General features: G+C 39.6%; 1 pseudogene; it reads right to left on the reverse strand.

Annotated features, from left to right (window-relative positions):
- Window positions 1-575: 575 nt before the first annotated feature.
- Window positions 576-24953, reverse strand: part of LOC108712302 — a 36225-nt pseudogene continuing 11847 nt past the window's right edge.

The following is a 24953-nucleotide window of genomic DNA, read 5'->3' on the forward strand; positions in this document are numbered from 1 at the left end:
GCATGGTCCTAGCACCAGCCTGTATTTCGCGCATTTGTGTGCGTCCCCAGTACTCCTGGGCAGCATGACGCCACCAGAATTTTGCCAACCTAGGCCCAGGCCTGGCAAACAGTGTAATTTTATGTTATTGCCTAAGGCAAACTAAAAGACGCATGAATGCAAGACCTGCATAGTAAAAACTTTTATTACAGAAGAAGCAAAGTCCTATAGTTAAATGACTAGTTGGATCCCCCTAACAACCAGAGGTGAAGATGGAAGGCACCTGCGTGCCCGAGGTCATAAACAGAAAAATTCTGTAACCCAAGTCATATGGTACTAAGGACCCCTAAGACCTGGAATTAAATTGCACACATACAGAACATCTGCATTCTGGAGAGATACCGGTACACACAGTGTTTCTGGGCACAGTGTGAAGTTGCCATTATGAAATAGACAAATTTTATCACTGGACGGCTCAAAAGGCCACTGTTAGTGAATACACATCCTTAAAGGTATGGCTGAAGGAACTGCACAGAAAGATTTTGAAAAAAGTTGATCTTCTGCAGCTAATGATTGCTATGTACTTGCTTTTAGGCTCAGATCTTTACTATGGATACAGATGATGCCTGTCCACTTTGCATCCTCCGCTCATCAGCGCCTGAAACACCCACAGGGACACTGCTTCTGTGTTTCCATCATTGAACTGGACAATGAAAGGGCGATCCTGTCAATAAGACAAAGACATTGCTGTCCATCATTGCTTCATCCTACTGACAATCACATACTGGAGCATCACCTGGCATGAATGGGGTTCAATGAAGAAGGCTCTAGCCATCTGTCAGTTGCCTTATGAAATATCTCTAAAAGAGAAATTCACCACTGGCCACACAGTGTTGTCATCTATAATGTATTTCTGCAGAATTCTATTGCCACTCAACATGAAAGCTGATGAGAAATTGGATCAAGTACAGTATCGTAGAAGAGGATGATGAGTTCTCATTTAGCACTAAGAGCTCAGCTCATATCATCAGGTGTCCCATGATGCTGTGGGTTGTTATGGAGAGGTCTACACACAAAAACAGCACACGTTATGTATATTTTCTTCCGAGAGTTGCACGCAAAAAATGTGTTCACCTTCACATACCTTATAGCTTAAAGTGGAAGAAATAAAACTGCCTTTATGATTTTATACGGCAACTTCAGCAACGTTTTAGACCTTCCAGGTCTCTTTTCAAGCTGACAAAAAAGCATCTGGAAGGTCCAAAACGATGCCGAAGTTGCCGTATAAAATAATAAAGGCAATTTTATTTCTTCTACTTTTCTACTTTAAGCTATAAGGTAGAAGAAAATATATATGACGTGTGCTGTTTTTCTGTGTAGACCTCTCCATAACTACCCACAGCATCATGGGACACCTACAGTGTCGGACTGGCCCACCGGGATACCTGGAAAAGTCCCGGTGGGCCAAGGTGTCAATGGGCCCTGATGCTGCTAGATGTGGCCTATTTCATGGCCATTCCCTATTTCTATGAGAACAAAGTGGCTAAATAGATGGAATAATAGATTATAGTATGTAAAGAAGAGAGATTAGGAGAATAGACGTTGAGTGAGGAGAGGAAGAATAATAGTACTAAGAATGGGCCCCTGGTCTAAGATTAATTGGTGGGCCCCTAGTCAAAGGTTTTTGGGTGGGCCCCTAGTGTCTGACACTGGACACCTAATGATATGAGCTGAGCTCATATCTACAAGATGGGAGTGCTGCTATTTTTCTACTTTTAGTTATGGAGAGGCTCAGCATCAGCAGTGCAACTCTGGCAGGTAGTGGAGTTACAGGGTCAGTGAGTGGCATTTCCAAACCCTCATTTCAATGTTCCTTGCATTAATCATCCAGCAGCTGCCTCGGCCAAGCCCACCTGACTGTCACAATCAGACACTGAGCTGCCCTTGGGACTCCCTGCAAATTCTTAATTGTTTCTAGGTCTTGATGGTCTTTTAATCTAAGATTAATTTATGCAATTTTAAATAACTCTTCTTATGATTAATAAGCTTGAAAATTAAAAAGGAATTGGAAGCAATTATAAAAAGCCGTTGGTCATAACCTCATTAGCAGAGGGGTGGCAGGTTTCTTAAAATACACAGTTTACGTTGGAAGAGCTCTTCAGATTTTGACAATAGTCTGACTAAGGGGTGAAAAAGACAGCATTGCCAAAGGAACATATGATCTCATGCAAATGATTGCAGACTCTGAACCTGAATATGTACTACAGTCCCTTCCCACTGATCTTCCAACTATAACTGACAGTCTCAATGTCTACTACTCTAGTGTCTTCTACTCTACCTCTCTAACTGTAACTCACAGTCTCAGTATCTTCTACACTTCTGCCCACTGATCTTCCAACTAAAACTCACAGAGAGTCTTATATGTTTACTACACAGAGTCTCAGTGTCTTCTACTCTACCTCCTACTGATCTTCTAACTGTAACTCACTGAGAGTCTCAGTATCTTCTACTCTTCTGCCCACTGAGTCTCAATGTCCACCACTTTCACACACTGATCTTCCAACTGTAACTCTGCCTCTGAATGTGTACTACTATTCTCTGCCACTGATATTCCTATGATTGGTTACTCTGAATATAAATGTCTACTACTAACCCTCACACTGATCTTACAATTATAACTCACTCCCAGTCTAAATTTGTATTTCATTTGCTCTTACCTTTCATAAATATAACTAATCAATATAATTATAAAAATAGCCTTGTAAGGTCCTTCTGCCCTACACCATATTCTTGGCCTCTCTTATTTTGCTGCTTTGATTGACAAGGCCCCTACTGACATGTCACAAGAAAACATGATTTCATATAGATATACCTCTATAAATAGTTGGGGGAGCACTTAAAGGGGCTATTCAAACCTTCCAAACCATTTTTTTCAGTTCAGTTTTCAGACAGTACACCAACAACAAAGACTTTTTCAATGGCTTTTTTTTTGACCATTTTTCTAATATTAAAGTTTAAACTTTCCACCTTCTCGTGTCTCCCTAGGGTAGCTGAATGTTAGGCACTTCCCAATGATTATAATAGCTTATCTGATACCCTTGGACTGTTCTCCCTTTAAGCAGAAAACTTCACTGGCCTGGGGTACTTCTGTGGAAGTACCATGGAGCGAACTTCTTCCATTTTTTCTTTCTTCTTTTGGCCCAGGGCTGATGCATGTGCAGTTAAATTAAAGAGTTCCGCTTTCACTAGAGGATCTAGAAGATTAGTGAACACACATTCTTATAGGTAGAGGATCCCTACGAAGAACCCCAGGCCTGTGCAGCTCAGGTAAGTAATTAGAATCACTGGGAATAATGCCTAAAATGTGTCAATGATTATAACGTTCCTTCTCCTTTAATATTTCTATTAGAAAAATAAAAGGGAATTTTGATAAAACAAAGCCTCCCTTCAACTAGCCAATCATTATTGCCTTTAAATCCCCCTTAACATAACACCTTAACATATCCATCTGGGCACTTTAAAGCTAATTTGTAGCCATGCCAAAATCAATGCCCTACTTCTTTATATTCTTACTCTAAACTGGAAGTTTTCACTAGCGGAGTCCACGATCGGTTCATTCCCTTTGTAATGCACACATATCTGTAGAGAACCCAGCCTTACCATTAGCATTTAGGGCGCTGGTCTCTCCTTCGGTGGCTTTCACATACTGTGCAAAAGAAAAAAAAAAGTGTGTTAGAGGGAGTTGGTATACACAGTGTATACAGTTTGCAGAATTAAATAAGTTCAGGGACCAGGCAACCAAAGGCATTTCTGCTGAGATACTCCCTCATCATCCCTATTTTAAACACTATTGTCAATTTCTTCCCCACTTCCTTCTCTAGTTGATGGGGAGAAGTTCCATTCCTAGGCCAACTACTCACAGCCAGTATCATTTACTAACACTGGGTAAATTAAGTTTATTCAGCCAGCAGCAGGAATAATAGTGGAATCAAAGTTGATCAGTTTCTATGGGTTACTGGCCACTGTTTGTAAATGTTAGCTAATGCAGCTTCTTTTACCAATCTAACAGCACTCTGCATAAAATACTTAGAATGAAATACAGTACCCACGTACAAAATGTCACCATAGAAAATGTATAACCTGGGCTGATTGGAAACTGATTAAAGCATACATAATGATATACAAGTAAAAGGAGAGAGAGCAGTAGCTTCCGCCGTGGCCAGCATTCGTTGGACAGCCTGCAAATGTTGAAAGATGCAGGTAGTTGCAGTTTGGAAGTTCTTGCGAATAAATACTGCAATATGGAAAAGAAAAGAAGCAACAGGAACAGATATACATGTAGAAGTAGGGTTAGTGACATTAAAGGGATCCTGTCATCGGAAAACATGTTTTTTTCAAAACGCATCAGTTAATAGTTAATAGTGCTACTCCAGCAGAATTCTGCACTGAAATCCATTTCTCAAAAGAGCAAACAGATTTTTTTATATTCAATTTTGAAATCTGACATGGGGCTAGACATTTTGTCAATTTCCCAGCTGCCCCTGGTCATGTGACTTGTGCCTGGAAAGAAATGCTTTCTGGCAGGCTGCTGTTTTTCCTTCTCAATGTAACTGAATGTGTCTCAGTGGGACATGGGTTTTTACTATTGAGTGTTGTTCTTAGATCTACCAGGCAGCTGTTATCTTGTGTTAGGGAGCTGTTATCTGGTTACCTTCCCATTGTTCTTTTGTTTGACTGCTGGGGGGTAAAAGGGAGGGGGGTGATATTACTCCAACTTGCAGTACAGCAGTAAAGAGTGATTGAAGTTTATCAGAGCACAAGTCACATGACTTGGGGCAACTGGGAAATTGACAATATGTCTTGCCCCATGTCAGATTTCAAAATTGAATATAAAAAAATCTGTTTGCTCTTTTGAGAAATGGATTTCAGTGCAGAATTCTGCTGAAGCAGCACTATTAACTGATTCATTTTGAAAACATTTTTTTTCCCATGACAGTATCCCTTTAAGTGAAAATAAAGACTGGAGGAAGGATAAGGTACAATCTCTTGTCACTATTAAATTAAGGAAGGCTGGAAGTTACACTGTTTTGACACCATCCCCGGGAAACGTAAAACCAGGGTTCCGCTGTATATAGAAGTGCATGCTACAGTCATTTTTACAAGAGAGTTTGATCTCCTTGACATGGTGGTTGATGATAATTAGCAGATAATCATACATAGTGCTCTGTGAAGCGCTCACTGCTCCATAACAATGCAGGACCGTGCACCTGGGGTCAAAGCTATAGTTATGTGTTAGATTGGAGCTTTATGTAGACAACAAGTCTTGTGGCAAACTGCTCCAGTTACTTTATGCCCCCAAAATGCACAGTGATAATCAACTTGAAAATCTTGTGATGGTGTTAAGAACAATTCCCAACATCCCACTAACAGTCAAAGGCTGTCATGGGTCACCAGGTGCCCACTTCTGGTACAGGTATGGAATCTATTATCTGGAAACCCATTATCCAGAAAGCTTTGAATTACGGAAAGTCTGTCTCCCATAGGCTCCATTATAATCAAATAATCCAAATTTTTAAAAATTATTTCCTTTTTATCTGTAATAATAAAACAGTACCTTGTACTTGATCCAAACTAAGATACAATTAATCCTCATTTGAGGCAAAAACCAGCCTTTTGGGTTTATGTAATGTTTACATGATATTCTAGTAGACTTGAAGGATGAAGATCCACATTACGGCAAGATCTGTTATCTGTACAGAGTATCCCAAGCTGGCATACAGTTCTTACCATTGTGTAATGAAGTGCACAAAATACTCTGAGAATTCACCTATGGGGAGGACAGGACATTCCTAGGAGAAAGGGCAAACATAAGTATTACAGAGTACATTAACAGAACATGTGATGGCCATTCAATCTAAACAATTAAAACACATCCCAGCAACAGGCATGAATAATATTGGATTATCAGTAAATTAACCAACATTAAAACACAATGGACTATGGGTAACAAGGTGCCATGACTGTTAGGTGTGATTGAAGCCAGGGTACTATGTACAAGGCGTGTGCATGTTCTCCCTGTGCTTGTGTAAATTTCCTCTGGGTACTGAAAGGTTACTTGGACCCTGATAAACTGACCATTGTGTGTATGACTATGCTAGGACTGTAAGCCCCACTGGGGCAGGGATTATGTATAATCTCTGTAAAGTGCCAATGAATATGTTGGCTTTATAGAAAGGATAATCATTTTATTCAGAACGCATCCTTATTTGTTTGTACCTTGATTAAAGAGTGGGCGCTGCCAATTTGCTTCCATTAATAAGAAGCACACCCATGCTTTCTGTATGCATAACCCAACCCTTCCATTGTATTGCAACTCAGAATTGGGTTGGATAACTTCCTTTAAAACACATTTATGCTCTCACGCAATCAAAAAGCGGAGGTATTATTATGCTGCTATCAATGCTACACAATTATAAACAAAATACAGATTTAAACTTTAAGTGCAGTGACTTCACATTCACTTACCTGTTGACCATTACAATGCAGCAACCTACAAGTTATGCAAACAGAATGCATCTTGGATGGGAACTTTAAAACAAGTGATTTGGGCCAACCATGGACTGAAGCATGTCTACAACTTAGAACAGGACAGAGCTAACATGATGTGGGAAATTTCTTAGTAAAGGAGTTATCAAAGCTTTGAAAGGTACTCACCTGTTGCTTTTATAATTCGGTCTTACAAGATCCAGGGCGACTGCCTAGCATATCCTTCCACATATAGATTGTGTATTTAATATAACTTGGGGCCCTGCATAGAGCATTGTCTACACTTATACAACCACCAACACCTGACATGAAGTAGTTATGTATTTGCCCTTAGATCAGGCACGTACAACTTGTAACAATATAGATGTTGTGTGAAGTCAGTGGGTGCTGGGATGGATAACTCTTCTCTAGTACAAATAAAAACATCTAATAAACAATGACTGATAGGGCTGGTATTACTGGCAGGCTCTACCCCAATAAAACAAGTGTTGATCGAGCCTATGTTGTAGGACGAGCACAGTAGCAGACATATGCCAGTTTCAGTAGTGATAACACACTGCCATCTGATTAGGAAATGTACAGATAATTGCAACGACTCAATTATCAGAAAAACAAGAGCTTTAATTACAAGAAGGACAATTAGCTGGATCTCTTATTAAGGTTTCTGCTTTATACGGAGAGACAATTCAAATAAGGGATAAACACAGTATTACCCATGTACATATGATGGAACATTAATCGTCACTAGGCAAGGTTCATGGGCAGGGTGCCCTTCTGCTGCTTACTTAAGGAATCTGTACGCTACAGAGCACTGTAACCAACTCACTGAAAATAAATAACCACCCAGTTTTACAATATACTCTATTAATGACACATTCTACCCACCCACAACATACATATAATCTGAGGGGGGGGGGTTGTTGAAATCAGATAAAGATTAAGCAAATTGCATAAATTAAGTATAAAGTTATCCCAAAACATATGCAATTCACATAACGTTCGCAAAAAATGCTGTGACTTGCTTATCAAGCAATGGCAATGCAGAAAGTGTAACGAGGCAAGCAGGGGCAAATTCCACTGGCCACCAATGAATTAAAAAACTTAAAGGAATACTGTCATGGAAAAAAATTTTTTCAAAATGAATCAGTTAATAGTGCTGCTCCAGCAGAATTCTGCACTGAAATCCATTCCTCAAAAGAGCAAACAGATTTTTTTATATTCAATTTTGAAATCTGACATGAGGGTAGACATGTTGTCAATTTCCCAGCTGCCCCAAGTCATGTGACTTGTGCTCTGATAAACTTCAATCACTCTTTATTGCTGTACTGCAAGTTGGAGTGATATCACCCCCTCCCTTTTCCCCCCCAGCAGCCAAACAAAAGAACAATGGGAAGGTAACCAGATAGCTCCCTAACACAAGATAACAGCTGCCTGGTAGATCTAAGAACAACACTCAATAGTAAAAACCCATGTCCCACTGAGACACATTCAGTTACACTGAGAAGGAAAAACAGCAGCCTGCCAGAAAGCATTTCTCTCCTAAAGTGCAGGCACAAGTCACATGACCAGGGGCAGCTGGGAAATTGACAAAATGTCTAGCCCCATGTCAGATTTCAAAATTGAATATAAAAAAATCTGTTTGCTCTTTTGAGAAATGGATTTCAGTGCAGAATTTTGCTGGAGCAGCACTATTAACTGATTCATTTTGAATTTTTTTTTCCCATGACAGTATCCCTTTAAGGTGAATTCCACTGCCCCCCAATAAACTGACTTATTAGCACATTCATTAATCATTGTAGTTGTTTATATGAACTGCTCATTATAGAGTAACATCAGCTGTTTATATTGGGAGCTAGTTACTGAATTAAATGGGCATCTCCTATATGAACTTTTCAACAGTGGAATGACTAATTTATTGGTCCATACAGCAACATCATCAAGCCCCCTAAATCTTCGTAATTTGCGTAACTTATTAAAGACTTACATACTTTATGTAAAAACTCTGTAATGAGGGTATCAAGGAATAACAGGACAGAGCAGTGTGACAGGGGCAGGTAGGTGGGTAGGGTTTTAACTTAGGGCAAATTCCATGGATGGAACTATTCATATTAACTATTTATTATAAGGCAACATCAGCAGAACTGTTCAGTAAACTTTGGGAAAGACATTTTCCATGAACAAATGTCGCAGCTGCATATCAGTCCCATGGGGTCCCCAGCAGCTGAATGGCCTGTTTTCTGATTTTCAGTAAAATGATTGGCGGGTTTGTATCAAAGTGTGGTTTAAAAAAAAAAAATTCAACAAGTTTAACTACTTGTCCCAGCAAAATCTACCTGCCTGCTAGTTGTCCATTTGTATGGGGCTTCAAAGTTTTTTAATGGCAGCCCTGCGACCCCATAATTCAAAGTTAACAGACACACGTAAAGACGCAACTCTACTGATGGTTATAGTATAAACTAACCTGGTAACCTAATGTCAGTGATTGCAAACTTTTTTTGCAATAATGATCCACTGATCCATCTATAAATCCATATATAATGAAACCTCTGCATCACAGCACACAGATAACATGAATTAATATTCCCAGGCACTGTCCGTGGTCCCTATTATATGAGCCTGGATCAGCCTGCAGGGAGGCTCCAGGGTGTAATGGGGTGGGGGAGAGTAGAGGCCAAGCCATGTTAAACATCCCCAGGCTTTGCCAATGAACTCTCTCAGAGGGTGTCGTCCATTGTGCTTCATTAAGAAACAAAATATAAGCTTTCCACTCCATTAGGAATGACTTTAGGAGCGAAGGCACATAAGTCTGAGACTCACCTCATCAACAATGCATTGCAATATCTGGAGTGGCTGCAGAGAGAGAGAGAGAGACAAGCATTAACCTATATGCAATATCCCTACAGTTGAGTCATAAGAGGCACAAAAACACACCATTAATGCAATAAAAATAGCAAGATTAATCAACAGCAGAGAGTGTTTATAAAAACGCTTGTGCTGAAGCATTCGCTATTATTTCTAATGGTACCTAATCTAATATAGGCAGTTAAACGTTTGTGTTTTCTTCAAAATGCAATTTGCAAAGTTTAAAACAAGGCAGTGGAGCATGCAGGCAGAATCAGCCATCAGGAAAAAAAAGAGAAAAGTGATTTTTTTTTTAAATCCACAGTGTCCCCCCCCCCGAATCTGATTTGTGCTGCTCCCCCCCCCCCCACCGCCTGAACTTGTAATGCTCACCATTAAAGATCCATGGTTTTTCTGAATCTGGAGAAGAAATGGGATTATAATAAAAAAAATAAAAAAAGGGAGCGAGAAAGCAGAAAAAAATAAATAAAGGAAAGGGGAAAAAAGGCAATATGTAATTAGCATGTCATAATCAAAACATCTCACTAGGACACATTATGATCACTGGGAGAAAATGATTGTCTTGCTGGTGGCAATTTGTGGGCATGTGTTAACACAATTTACATAATGAAAATACACAAGTGTTAATAGCTCTTCTCTCATTTATGGGTGAAAGTCGGCAGAATGCTAATTTACCACAAACACTTTTTAGTATCCTCCAGGTTATATTAGAAAGAGGGAGGGGAAACAAAAAAACATAATCCATTTCAGAGGCAGAGCGGTTTCCGCTCTGTGTATAAATAATGTTTTATGTGGCTCCATCGTGAGCGCAGAGCTTAATGTGGCAATCATCGCTAATGTGAGGAAACTCACTCTTTTTAAATTAAAAAACGATTTATTTAAAATTGAAATTAAATCATCGTCAGAAATTAGAATTTCTGGCCGCCTGCCAGGGCTGGCCTGGCGTGTCAACCCCTTCCTAATTTCTGGCTAGGAGACACAAACTTTAATTATATTTCTGTAATGGGACAGGGATCTGGTATGTGGAGTGAAGGGCAGAGCTTAGAGGCAGATAAGAGGGATTCTCCAGATTTGCTGGCTGAAGGGTTGCACTCTAACTGCCTGAAATGGAACTACAAGTGGCTATTCAACTATAATGGCAGCATATATATATGTAGGTGCCACAGGCTTTTGAATAACTGGCAGCCAAGGAGTGACCCCAAGGTGGAATCCAAAAATAGAAATATATTTTACTACCACTGGTGTGAAGAAGAACTGGCCTTTATGCAATTCTTAAAGGGATGCTGTCATGGGAAAAAAAATGTTTTCCAAAATGAATCAGTTAATAGTGCTGCTCCAGCAGAATTCTGCACTGAAATCCATTTCTCAAAAGAGCAAACAGATTTTTTTATATTCAATTTTGAAATCTGACATGGGGCTAGACATATTGTCAATTTCCCAGCTGTCCCAAGTCATGTGACTTGTGCTCTGATAAGCTTCAATCACTCTTTACTGCTGTACTGCAAGTTGGAGTGATATCAACCCCTCCCTTCCCCCCCGAGCAGCCAAACAAAAGAACAATGGGAAGGTAACCAGATAGCAGCTCCCTAACACAAGATAACAGCTGCCTGGTAGATCTAAGAACAACACTCAATAATAAAAACCCATGTCCCACTGAGACACATTCAGTTACATTGAGAAGGAAAAACAGCAGCCTGCCAGAAAGCATTTCTCTCCTAAAGTGCAGGCACAAGTCACATGACCAGGGGCAGCTGGGAAATTGACAAAATGTCTAGCCCCATGTCAGATTTCAAAATTGAATATAAAAAAATATGTTTGCTCTTTTGAGAAATGGATTTCAGTGCAGAATTCTGCTGGAGCAGCACTTTTAACTGATTCATTTTGATAATGTTTTTTTTTTCCATGACAGTATCCCTTTATATTCCACAAAGAGCAGCTTAGGCATGTTTTTTTTAAATTGTGTTTGCAAAGCACACTATCCCAATAGAAATGAATGTAGAACAGCAACAAAACAAAGAACATTACGGAAGTTCTGTGAAACTAGGACTTACATAAGATAACATGCTTGGCAAACACATTAACTTTTATAAGTCCAGGTATGGGATCCATTATCCGGAAATCCGTTATCCAGAAAGCTCCGAATTACGGAATGGCCATTTCCGATAAACTCCATTTTATTCAAATTTTAAAAAATGATTTCCTTTTTCTCTGTAATAATAAATGAATAGCTTGTACTTGATCCCAACTAAGATATAATTTATCCTTATTGGAGGCAAAAACCAGCCTATTGGGTTTATTTAATGTTTACATGATTTTTCTAGTAGACATAAGGTATGAAGATCCAAATTACAGAAAGATCTGTTATCCAGAAGACCCCAGCTTCCTAGCATTCTGGATAACAGGTCCCATACCTGTACTTAAAAAAAGCAATATACACCTATGTTTAACACAAGCCCAATGCCCAGTAAGTGTTTCATTAAAAAAAAAGCTATAGCTTTTAGCCATTATATTGTATAATACAGAACAGTGCAATTTAACAGTAGTTTCATATTAATCCTGCCTCTCGGTTCTTCCGACAAGTGCGGGGAAAGATATTTAATCTACTCAGTCTCTATTTACCAGTTAGATCCATTAAATTAACCGCTCATTTTGCCTAAGACAGCAGCACGGTGATCACTCTGGATTCAATATTCCATTATACTGACACAAAAAAATTATTCACTAAGCGATTTAGCCCAGCGGGATGGTAATCATAAAGACGAACAGAAGCAAAGAAAGTTGGTGGCACCCTTCCTCTTGCATACATACACATGTACAACAGCCAACATAAAGGGGAACTAAAGTCTAACTAAAGAAGCAGGCTAGAAATTTTGTACATTGTGTTTTGGATTCTGTACCAGCCCAAGACAACCACAGACCTTTAGCAAGGAAGATCTGTGTCTCCAAAGATGCCCCAGTAGCTCCCCATCTTCTTTTCTGCTGATTCACTGCACTTTCTCTGTGCTGCTGTCACTTACCTGAGCTTAAGTATCGACTCAAAATAAACTATACACATGGAATATAAATGTCACAGTAATTAATACAGATAATTACTACATGGCAGCACAGAAACCAGTGCAATTGGCATCAGAATTTAATAATCAGCCCTGTAGCATCTTACATTACAGACCAATCTCATTGTCTGCTTGATAATTTGCAACGACCCCTAAGCTTAGCTTCTCAACAGCTGCTCAGAGCCCACTGAGCATGTGAGTGTCACAGACACTTTCCAAGATGGTGACCCCCTGTGACAAATTTGAAGTCCTGGATCATTGCTGCAATAAATTCAGTATGTAAAATATGAATTTTTTAACCATATTCATTATTAAGTTTAAGTTCTCCTTTATGGGAGCCCAAGCTATTCGAGCTACATCTCCCAGATTGCTGCATGAACTATAGCTTATAGGAGTAGTGCAGCCATGTTTGACATATCTTATTCAGAGGGAACATGTCAAGCAAAGTACAGAGATTGTATTCGGCTCTGTTTGAGCCAAGACATGTTTTGTTGGCTTCAATAGCCATATAAGAATGGCTTTCAGTTAATGAAGGTTAACAATGATGCTTCTGTAGTGATGGAAGGTATAAACTTGCTTCAAACAGCATTTTCCTAGGAGCATCAAAAAAGCTAAAAAAAATATGTCAAATGAATCTGTGTAGCATTGGGTATCCGTTGAGTGGGATCATGAACAGGATGAAGATTAATATGGAGGTGAATGCAATCCATGAGAAGGCTGGAGCAGTTGAAGTGGGAAATGTCATAGCACAATTAGGACATTTCGACTTCTCTACCCCCTGTGCATCATGGACCAGTTTGATATAGTCCGAAAGACACCTGTGAACTTGTCCAGGGTGGAAATCTAGGGTTGGATCCATAATCCCTAAGTCTATAGATAGCACTTGTTCGACCAAAGCCATGTATCAAAGGGGTTGTCATGTAAATATTTAGAAACGGAAGCATGAGGACTGGGAAAGAAATGGTGTAATGGCTAAAAGCCCTTTCTTCAGAGAATCAAAACAATCTCTCTTCCCTCTGCTTCACACTTCTCCCTATTCTCTCTTATCTTTTTATCTTTTGATCATTCCTCTTCCCACTGCGTTCTCTTATCTGTCTCTTCTGTCTTGTTCATCAGATAATCTTCCCATTGCCCCCCTCGCACGGCACACGCCTGCATTTTATTCAAATAATTCTTAAAAACAGCTTAAAAAGCCGTTTGGAATAACAGAGAGCGTTGCCATCAATCAGGACAGGGGAGGGCGCGGATTTCCGCTGGTAAGTGTATAAACGGCAGATCAGCTCTTCAGAAGCAGTCATAAAAAACTCCATTAACTTCTGACAAAGAATGCAAATTAATCACAACATGGGGCTAGGCTAGAATTAGTGTGCATTATGATCAGGGGCTAGGACTGAAGAGATTCCCCACTATCCCTCACTAGAGCTAAATGAAAGCCCAAAGGAACATGAGATATTCAAGAAATAGCGCAAAACCCATTTCATCCCTAAAGAAATACCTTTAAACCATTTTCCTCTCCAGAAATCATTTTTATGACTGCATGGATACATTCCTGTGATAGTCTGGCACAGTGATGTCAAAACAGCATTGCCAATATTCCCACCATGCTCATATTTTAGAACTATGGTCACTAAAAACCTCATTAAAGTTAACTTTGTGAGAGGGGAAAAGGAACTACAAACAACTATAGGGACTCTAGTCACCCATAGGTCCAGTAGGGTTATGTTCCATGGTGTAACATTTACAATATGGTAGGGAACCAAAGGGAAGAATAAGAACCCATCAAAAAATTAAAACAATAACAGTGAGAGGTTCTAGGCCAGAATTAAAGATTTACTTTGACAGCAGTGGTGCATGGGGTAATTTCAGGCACGTTGTCTGCCCTGCTTTATAATATAGCTCAACGATATGTATGTTAATCTCCTGAAAATATTAAACACTTGAGATCATGCTTACTTTGCACAGGGAACACACCTAGTGATAAATCAGGGGTTGCCCCTTCATTGAGTAGGGTATAATTGGGTATTGTAAGGCTTGTGCACACACATGTTCCAACATAACTAAAGAGATGATGGAGCTGGACAGCAACTCCATTAAAGGAATACTGTCATGGGAAAACATGTTTTTTACAAAACACCAGTTAATAGTGCTGCTCCAGCAGAATTCTGCACTGAAATCCAATTCTCAAAAGAGCAAACAGATTTTTTTATATTCAATTTAGAAATCTGACATGGGGCTAGACATATTGTCAGTTTCCCAGCTGCCCCAGTCATGTGACTTGTCCAGCACTTTAGGATTGAACTACTTTCTGGCAAGCTGTTATTTCTCCTACTTAATGTAACTGAATGTGTCTCAGTGGAACATGGCTTTTACTATTGAGTGCTGTTCTTAGATTTACCAAGGAGCTGTTATCTTGTGTAAGGGAGCTGTTATCTGGTTACCTTCCCATTGTTCTGTTGTTAGGCTGCTGGGGGGGGGGGAGAGGGAGGGGGGTGATATAACTCCAACTTGCAGTACAGCAGTAAAGAGTGACTGAAGTTTATCAGAGCACAAGTCACATGACTGGGGGCAGTTGTGAAACTGACAATATGTCATGCCAGATTTCAAAATTGAATATAAAAAAAATCTGTTTGCTCTTTTGAAAAATGGATTTCAGTGCAGAATTCTGCTGCTGCAGCAGCACTATTAACTGATTTTTTTGAAAAAAAACATGTTTTCCCATGACAGTATCCCTTTAAGTTCATGAATTCCTTAGGTTGCCTTTATCAAGCTCAAGTGATATTGTGACATGGCAGCTGGACAGTATATGAGATTGCAGGAATCTATCTATATGCACTTTACTCCACCTCTTCTGAAAGTGGTAAACACTTCATATTAGAATTCTTCTCCATCTGAACATTTCATTTGTCCTACTCAAACTCTATAAAGGGGCTGCTCACCTTTGATTTAACTTTTAATATGATGTAGACAATGAAGAGACAATTGCAATTGGTTTTCATTTTTATTATTTGTGGTTTTTGAGTTATTTAGCTTTGCCATCTCTCCAGGTTGCAATTTCAGCTGGTTGCTAGGGACTACATTACCCTAGTAACCATGCACTGATTTTAATAAGAGACTGGAATATGAATAGGAGAGGGCCTGAAATTTGTAGCTTTACAGAGCATATTCTTTTTAGGTGGGGTCAGTGACCCTCATTTGAAAGCTGGAAAGAGTCAGAAGGAGAAGGCAAATAATTTAAAAACTATAAAAAATAAATAACGAAGACCAATTGAAAAACTGACCATTCTATAACATACTAAAAGTTAACTGAAAGGGGAACCACCCCTTTAAACCATGTTTTTATTGTCTGAACTAATTCAGATCAGTGCTTTAAATTTGATTTAAAATAGAAATCAAAACCATTAACTTCTAGTTCATAAATAGGGATGGTCGAATTTGACCCGTTTCGTTTCGCCAAAAATTAGCCGTTGGCGAAATGTCGCCGACACCCATTAAAGTCTATGGGCGTCAAAATTTTTTTGATAAAACGAAAGCTAAAATAGTAAAGCAGATCTAATGATCCCAAGATTGGAAGGAGGGCTTCTACCCTGGGGCACCCACCATTCAAATTCTAATCCATTTTCAACAGAAGTAACTGGACATGAGTTCTACTGTATTCAGCCAAGCAGTCAGATCCAAATGACAATTGGTTTGTTGGCAATGAGCAAATAAACACTGGTTTGAATGAGTCTGAACACATCACACAGATTTCCATTATATAGAAAACATGGTGATACTTCATGTAATGGATATGGATACCATTTTCAACAGCTAAGCCAATATTTGAAAATTCCTATAAGAAATAATGATAGTAGAGCTTCTCCCTAAGTGTTTGTGTGTATTGAGAATGCAATGTGAACAGACTTGTAATGAGACCGCAGAGTGTTTGGAAATGGAGAAGTTCCCAATAAATACAAGGTGCTGCAGATGCTCACCCATGGAGTGTAGTGGCTGGCACATTTGAGCCTGGACTCACAGCTCTATCTTAAGGGCTTGCAGCAGAATCTCATTTAGCCCCCAGGTACAATCTCTGCTGCTGTGTATTAAAAGTCAGAAAAATTAACAGCACAGAGAGGACTCTGGCATCAGCAGGGGGCAGAAAGGAGGGAGGAGCGGGCCTTTGATGCCTTTTGAAAACAGGGGGGTTAAGAAAAAAAAAGAAAAATGAAATTCGGAGATGAAAAGATGGAAGTAATGGGGTGTGAAAACATAGGGAGCGCGCCTGTAACAGAGACCATTCCCTCAGATATCCGATCAGCTCATCTCTGGGGGATCTCCATTTCATTTACTGGCTGATTTCTGGAACAGGAGACAAAACAGGTTTCTTATTCTAACCAAAGTCCTCGCTTAGTGAATGTGCTTTAAATAACATGAGTTCGGTACAGAGCCTGCACTTGGGTATGTGGCATAAAACATAGAAACATAAGGGTGAAGTGACTCTGTGACTGCTGCAGGGAAAGGGCACATTCTGGAGATGGAACCTTCATGCCAGATCATTAAACCCTGCTGGTTCTTGGCTCTCCATAAGCTAGTCCTTTCATAAGCCTTCTGGGTGATTATAGTAGACTCTGCACACTAGGGTTGGAACACTAGGTAAAACTGGACAGGTAAATCCCTCACTGGTACCTCCCTGCAGAAAAGCCTTGTTCAGTAAAAGAAAGGTTAAATTGTCACCAGTTTGTAGTAGGAGAATGTGGAGATTGTTTAAATGGGCAGATTCAGCATTTTGTCCCAGGCTGATACACCTCTATTTGCATTATAATAGGTTATTAATAGCAGCCTCGGGAACTCTGCCTACCCCATCTTATAAATAGCCCAACGAAGCCTGGGGCAGCAGCCAGACGGCAGAACATTCACCCACCAACAGCTCAGAATTTTCCCAGGACACAGTCTCTCAGGCAAAGTACCAAGAGTCCTGGCTTTTTTCCTGGTGCTGCTCAGTATGGGAAACACACAGAGAGAGAGAGAGAGAGAGAGAGAGTGTGAGAGAGAGAGAGAGAGAGAGAGAGAGAGAGAGAGAGAGAGCGAGAGAGAGACAGAGAGAGGAGCACAAGGCACAACAACGACAGTGTTTGTAGCCTCTTCTCTGACAGCATGTGTTACCATTAACCTAGCCTGTACTCTTGCTTTCTTCTCTCCTGTATTGGCAGAGGAAATGCACACAAAGCTAAATTACTCTTTTAATCACAACGTCCTCTCAGTGCGCCTTCAGTGAGAATGGCTGGTACGGAACACAGATTCCTCTCTAATAAATGTTTGTGACAGGCTGAAAAATGATAATGGACACGTTGAGTTTAACAATGTCAGTAACATGCCATATCTGCTTTCTCTTGTAACAGTGAAGCACCGGAACCATCTCCCATCAAACCACTGCCTGTCTGTATCACATACTTCCACACTATATACATGGCAATACTGCAACAACCTACAATACAACACTGGTACTAGGGTAGGCATGATAGTGGGATTTGCAGTACCATCTGTTGCAAAACTACAACTCCCAGCACCCCCCTTCAATGCAGTTGGGAACAGGTTCTGAGAGCTGTAGTTCTGCAGTAGTTGAAATGACCTAGGTAGGCCCAGTCTTTCAGTATATAAACCATACATACCCGTGGATAAGGGAATCTTCCAAGAGCCAATTGAGTAAAGGAAGATAAAAACATCGTGTTAGATAACAACAAAATGGTCTTATTGGCCCACACACTCTTACTGGATTTCGCAAATATATATTAGCCCAAGCCACAGAATGCAGATAAAGGGAATATACGCTTGTACGTTCAATTTGAATTAGAAATACATAGAACAATGTATCTGTATGATGCACTGTGTTGCTGCCTCTATGAGTTCAGTTAAACAGCTGCCAGGCAAACATCTATGTTTATTTCCCATAAATCTGACAAGCACAAAAAATGATTTGTGTGCCACATAATAATATCAGCTTTAAATATTTTTGTGCATTGGTACACTGGGGGGCATGACCGGTAGCAGCTGGGAAACTGACAATATGTCTAGCCCCATGTCAGATTTCAAAATGGAATATAAAAAAATCTGTTTGCTCTTTTGAGAAATGGATTTCAGTGCAGAATTCTGCTGGAGCAGCACTATTAACTGATGCGTTTTGGAAAAAAAAATTTTCCCATGACAGTATCCCTTTAAGAAAAAATTAGAAGCTCTAAAACTACTGACTTTAATTGAATTAGACTAAATGTGAACTTTTAAAAAAAACTTGAATGTCAGGAAGGCTATTAAAGGGGAAGTAAACTCTAAAATAGAATAAGGCTAGAAAAGCTGTATTTTGTATAATAAACATAAACATGAACTAACTGCATCACAAGCCTAATAAAACAAATGATTAATGCTTTCAAAGTTGGCCACACTGGGTCACCATCTTGTATCTTTGTTAAACATCTTTGCAAGACCAAGACTGTGCACATGCTCAGTGTGGTCTGGGCTGCTTAGGGATCATCATAAATGATCAAAACAGCACAAGTCAAATAATATCTGCCAGAAGCCAATACAGCAAGACTGATTAATAATCAGAATAGGCAGACTGCACTGGGTCCTGTGTTGTCATGTAATCTAATATGGATTTTATCGTTTTTGTGTTGTTTAATACAAATTTTCTCTCTGCAGAACCAGTGGCTGCAGCAAAATAATCCTTTCAAATAGAATCCCAATTTATCTGTTTAAATCTGGCTCCATGATCTCTGTCCCTGCAGCTGGAGTTGGAAACAGTAAAGGAGATGTGAAGGCAAAAATAAAATCCAGTCGCCGACTGCTCTACAGGGAAACAAACAAAGCTGCTTGAGTTCTGCATGACTGGGAAGTAAGGTGGGGGCCCCTCCTGCTGTTCATAAGTATGATTGTTTCCCTGCTCAGCAGTTAGGGACCATCTGACAATTCCAATCCACAGCAGTAAATGAAGGGAGAATTTCACTGCATACAGTCAGGTTTCTTATAAAAACAGTACACATTTTTTAAATAAAATATATTGAAGACAGGTGTCTTTTTCATTAGAGAAAGTAAAAATTAGATTTTATTTTTTGCCGTTACATGCCCTTTAACAGCGTCAATTGGGTTACTGGACCTCTGCCATTGACTTCTACATAAACTCGGCAGGTTTTAGGTGGTGAATCGTCTAATTCCAATTGTTCCCAGGGTCAAAGTTTGATAAATCTCATTTCGAATTAGAATTGAGTTTGGATTATTCCCAATTGGAATTTGTGAGCTTTGACCAAAAATACAATTCAAATTTACTATTCAACCCTTAATATACCTGCCCTTTAGTGACTGAACATCTTGGAAAGTGAAGTTCATCGGCAGTCGCATAACCAGAAGTCACAAATCACCTGACCTAGATAGTATTGGGCAGATTTATGTGAATTCGAGGGAATTTTAGAAGTAAAAAAATTCAAAATAATTTTTTGGATACTTCAACCATGGCATAGGATACTAAGTCTTCAAATTTACTTCGAATTTGTTTTGAAGTAAAAATAGTTTGAATATTCGACCATTCGATAATCAAAGTACTGTCTCTTTAAAAAAACTTAGACTTCAATACTTCGCCAAATTAAACCTGCGGAAGTGCTATGTTACCCTATGGGGACCTTTTACAACCATTTTCTAAGTCTTTACACATCGAAGTAAAATCGTTCGATCATACGCTAAAATCGTTCGAATCGTTCGATTTTACTTCAATCATTCGATGGCCAAATTCGGTGAAAAATACTTCAACTTCGAGATTCGAATTCAAAGTATTTTAATTCGATGGTCGTATTTCGAGGTATTTTACACTTCGAAATTCGACCCTTTATAAATCTGGCCCTATACAGGTCATGATAAAATTAAATAAACCCAATAGGCTGGTTTTGTTTCCAAAAAGGAATAATTATATCTTAGTTTGGATCAATTAAATGGTATTGTTTTATGTGTACAGAGAAAAAGGAAATCATTTTTAAAAATGTGGACTATATGTATAAAATGGAGTCTATGGGGAAAGGCCTTTCTGTAATTCGGAGCGTTCTTGATAATGGGTTTCCTGATAACGGACCCCATACCTGTATAGTGTCAAAACAGATACTATAACTAGGAACTACAGTGGAACCTCAATTTAACATTTGACACTGTTTTTCTGAGGTCCCCCCAATATATTATACATAATATATTTCCCTAATTTTGCACCATTTATTTCTGGTCCCCTAAAAAATTTAATTCATACAGTATATACAGTATTATAAGAAAGCCATAGATTTTGTGTTATAACCATAATATACCCCCAATTATCTTAGCGCTCCCCACCTATGACTATTCAAGATGCATTATACGTTCTTATTAATTTTGAGATATATAATTGCCAGGAAATGAAGATCTGCAGAGAGCAAAGTGTAATGTTCTCCAGACACAGCCTCCAGACATCTCACTGTACAAAATGTGCTTCAGATTTAATGAAGCCTTTATATCCTGTTGTATTCAGCCTGTGCGTTTCACGCAGGGTCACGCAGCAATCAGACAAAGGGGTTTGGTTTGTAACCGGGTGTGGGAGAAAAAATACACAAACGAACTCAAAACTCATTTCTAATTTGCTTCTGAGCTACACTGTATTTTCTTAATTAACTCTACTGGTTTAAGTGCTTGAACATCGGCTGACCCGGCCGGGAGATAGGGAATTATAATGAGTTTAGTGCTTCACATAAAATGCATAAAGATAAAGTTTTATGACATCTGTAATTTGGTGGCCCTTTTTATTGGCCTCGGTGATCCCAGCAAGCTGAAAAGAGGGTTCTTCGATAAAAATTGTAAAAAGAAGTGCAGGGCAGGCAGTTCTCTCCTCTACTTCATCCAGCACTTCCTCTTCCATCATCTGAAGGGGAGGAATGTTAGAAATGGTAGGGGTATGGAACAGTAAACCTGTTACCCAGAAAGCTCTGAATTATGGGAAGGCTACCTCCCATAGGGCTCACTGTAGTAAAACTCCTCTACTATCTATTCATTCCTATGGAATTTTTAGAGGCATATCAAATGATGAACTTCAACTTTCACCCATTGATTAACATGCCTTTAGAAACCCGTAGGAATGAATAAACAGTAAAGGAGTTTTACTGTGATGAACTCTTATTTCACATCTTGATAAATCTACTCCATAGACACCACGCATCCGGCAAATCCGTTGTAGTCGCAATGGTCAAAATATGATAGGACTGACAGAAAATTCTGATGCCTAAACTAAATGTAACTACGCATGAAGGAAAGACTCTGGGGTCCGTTTACTAAAGTGCGTTAAAAATATTCGCACAATATATAGACAGAATTTTCGCCAAATATGTTATCGCCAGTTTACTAACCTGCGGTAAATATAAATTTGCGAATTTTCTTGCGCAAGAATAATTGTTCGCCAGTTATCGCATTTGCTGAAAATAACGCTACGTACACATTAACGCATGGTTTACTAAACAGCGAAATGTGCTAAAGACAAAATTAACGCCAGAATATTCGCATACTTTTACCGCCACATATGAAGTGGCGTAAAAGTATTTTTTCCGCCAGAAAATTCTCAAGGGGCAGGAAATATCCCATAATAATGTTTTTTTTTTACCCATCATTCTTTGCTGACAGGAGGGAGATCTGTAGCTATTACTGACAGGATGTTTTGGCTTCTGCTTCTATCTGGTGCAACAGCAGCAGTTTCAGCTCAGAGGCGTATTATTGGCAGTGGCATCACAGTCCAAGGATTCGTCAGCCTCTACACTTTTTGGTTTCATTGGGATTGGCTACATTAAACTGTGCATTTCTATGAAGCAAAGAGATTGGTATCATTTCCTATGATTCTATTGGCAGAAGGGTTTATATGATGCATAAATGTTTGATTGGTGTTACTCTGGTGATGTTGTTGGATGGTATAATCATCAGTCAATAAAGTTTATAAGTTTTGAAGATGCATTTCTGGCCATAAATGTCACAGTAAAAATTGCCATAATAACCGCCATAAAACAAGACTATTTTATAGCATAAATATTCGCAAAAACGTAATTTTTCGCCAGAAAATTCGCAACTCGCTAAAATTACCGCTAACGTAAGCTGGTTCCTTAACGTAGTTACCGCAAGTGATCGCAATGACTTCTGAGCGCATCGCTGTTTAGTAAACTTAGTCGCTGCGAATATTCTGGCGTAAAAATATTCTCAGCGATAACATGCGGAAACTTAAAGTCAGATTTACCGCACTTTAGTAAACGGACCCCTCTGTCTGACTTTAGGCCAGATTCAATTCAGTGAGAAAAAGTTATCTCTTGGGTTATCATGTAAAAACTCAAGGACGAGATTCAATTTGAGGAGAAAAGACTTTTCTCCAAATTCAGTTCCATATATTTTCCCATAGACTTCAACAGTTTTTTCACATGATAAGCTGCGAGATAAGTTTTTCTGAGTTGCATCTCAAATTGGATCTTGCCCATGACTTTTCTCGTGATAAACCTTCTTCTCAATGAATTGAATCTGGCCCTTTATCTGATCCAACTTTATATTGTAGCATAGGGGGATCAGATTTTGTAGCAACTTACGAAATCTTCTGCTGGCGTTGCATGGAGGATCAGATAAAATCTGACCCACAAAATCTGAAAAAAAAGTGCTTGTGGAGTTTTACCCTGAGGCAGGGGGGTAGGTTTCCAAAATTAACCATGGTTAGATAATCGCAGTACCCATCATGTTAGCCCATTTTTCTGAAAACCAGAAATTTTAGACTTTACACAGGCTGGTACCATGCACTATAGAGGTTATAAAGTAATAAACCAGTGTTCAACTTTTTCTTACTACGTGGGCTGAGGCTTTAAATGCTAGCTTTTAGTCTGATGCTTCAGGCCTGCTTCATGCACATGGATGCTGTCATCTAACTATTCCATGGCTGTCTAACTGGAATCCTTTGGGCCAACTGTGGGTCTCAATGGCTATAAAAATCACTGGCACACAGGTAATGCTGGCAGGATAAACCTTGCTTAAATTTGTTGCAGCATGCAACGTTTCAGGGTTATCCCCTTTATCAAGCACCTGTGGGCCTCCAAAGTGTAGGTGTGGCACAGCTTTCCAAAGGCTCAATAAGGCCCGGATTTATGGAAAGGCCACCAAGGCCCGGGCCTGGGGCGGCAGGATTTTAGGGGGGCGGCATGCTGCTCAACCACACCCACTTTGGTGCAGAAACACTGGGGGTGCGCAGGAAATATGATAGTTTTTTAAATTTACCGTGCGCCAATACCTATTGCTCCAGTCCGAATGACAAAAATTTGCCCGAATAAAGGGGAGGGGGGCGACGACCGGCAGTGGGCCTAGGGGTGCCCACTATGTAAATCCAGCCCTGGGTTCAATAGACTTTTTTTGTATAAAATGTATAACATCATCACGTCATCAACATATGGTGTGTTGGATTAACGGTCTACAACACAGAAGAAATTGGACAGAGCTGAAGTGTGTCCAAATGTACAGCACCAAATGCATTGGTAACTGCAATGTACCAAGCACCATGTTTTAACCCCCAGAATATTATAGTGATTAGCTGGGGACATCAGCATTTATCAGGTGATAACTACCAGAGTGCAATTATTTGCAGACTTGCCATACTGAGCCAGTGCTAGCACCATTACACAATCAGAAATGGAGAGAGATTTTGTGCATTTTGATGCAATTTACTGAACTCCAAGATGAACCTAATATCCTTAAATATTTTACAGCTGGAATATTGTGATATTCTGTAAATAAAACCTTCTTTGTCACAGCACCTGGGAAATCCCTGCCGTACAATATTTTAAAAATCTTTATGTTATCCCAGTGTATTATAATAGAGATATGCAGAGGGCTCCGTGTTTTAAACAGTTCATTGTTGCATTTTACACAGAGAGATTTACATGTCACTTCACAATAAACCTGATTCATGGATCATTGTTTATCGCAGGCATGTACTGTACAAGTGAGGGCTTAATCTTAGCACAAGCAGGGCAAGTAAATTATCTTGGCCCCTCTCTTTGTGTTGAGTGAGCAATTGCAGGGGGGCACAGGAACAGTGACGGTGAATGAGGCTGGGAGAGCAAGTGAAGGAATTACAAATGAATGTAATCTGATGTCTACAGGCTGCTTCTGCACGGGGTGTCTGGGGGTTTAGAACAAAGCGTGAGCAGAGAGGGGAGCAAGGAAACTGCATGTTTAATGTATAACACTATTAGCTGGCAGCTCGCAGAGGCTCTGACCCCTGTGGAGGTGCACAGAAGTCATGAACACAGATTGATGAAGGGGACAGAGCCCTGGCCTGTAGCAGGACACAGCCTGTGACAACTGACAGAGCACAGAAGGAGGCGTATGAACATACATTAGTGAGCTGGGAAAGTGGAGGACATGGAGGCAGAAAACATAGTGAGCACCATACAGTGGTATAGGAAAAAAAGATGCAAGCAAAGGGGCACTTATTTATATAGTGCCTGTTTATTCCAGTGCTCTCTA

Source organism: Xenopus laevis, chromosome 3S (assembly GCF_017654675.1).
Source record: "Xenopus laevis strain J_2021 chromosome 3S, Xenopus_laevis_v10.1, whole genome shotgun sequence".
Lineage (NCBI taxonomy): Eukaryota > Metazoa > Chordata > Amphibia > Anura > Pipidae > Xenopus > Xenopus laevis.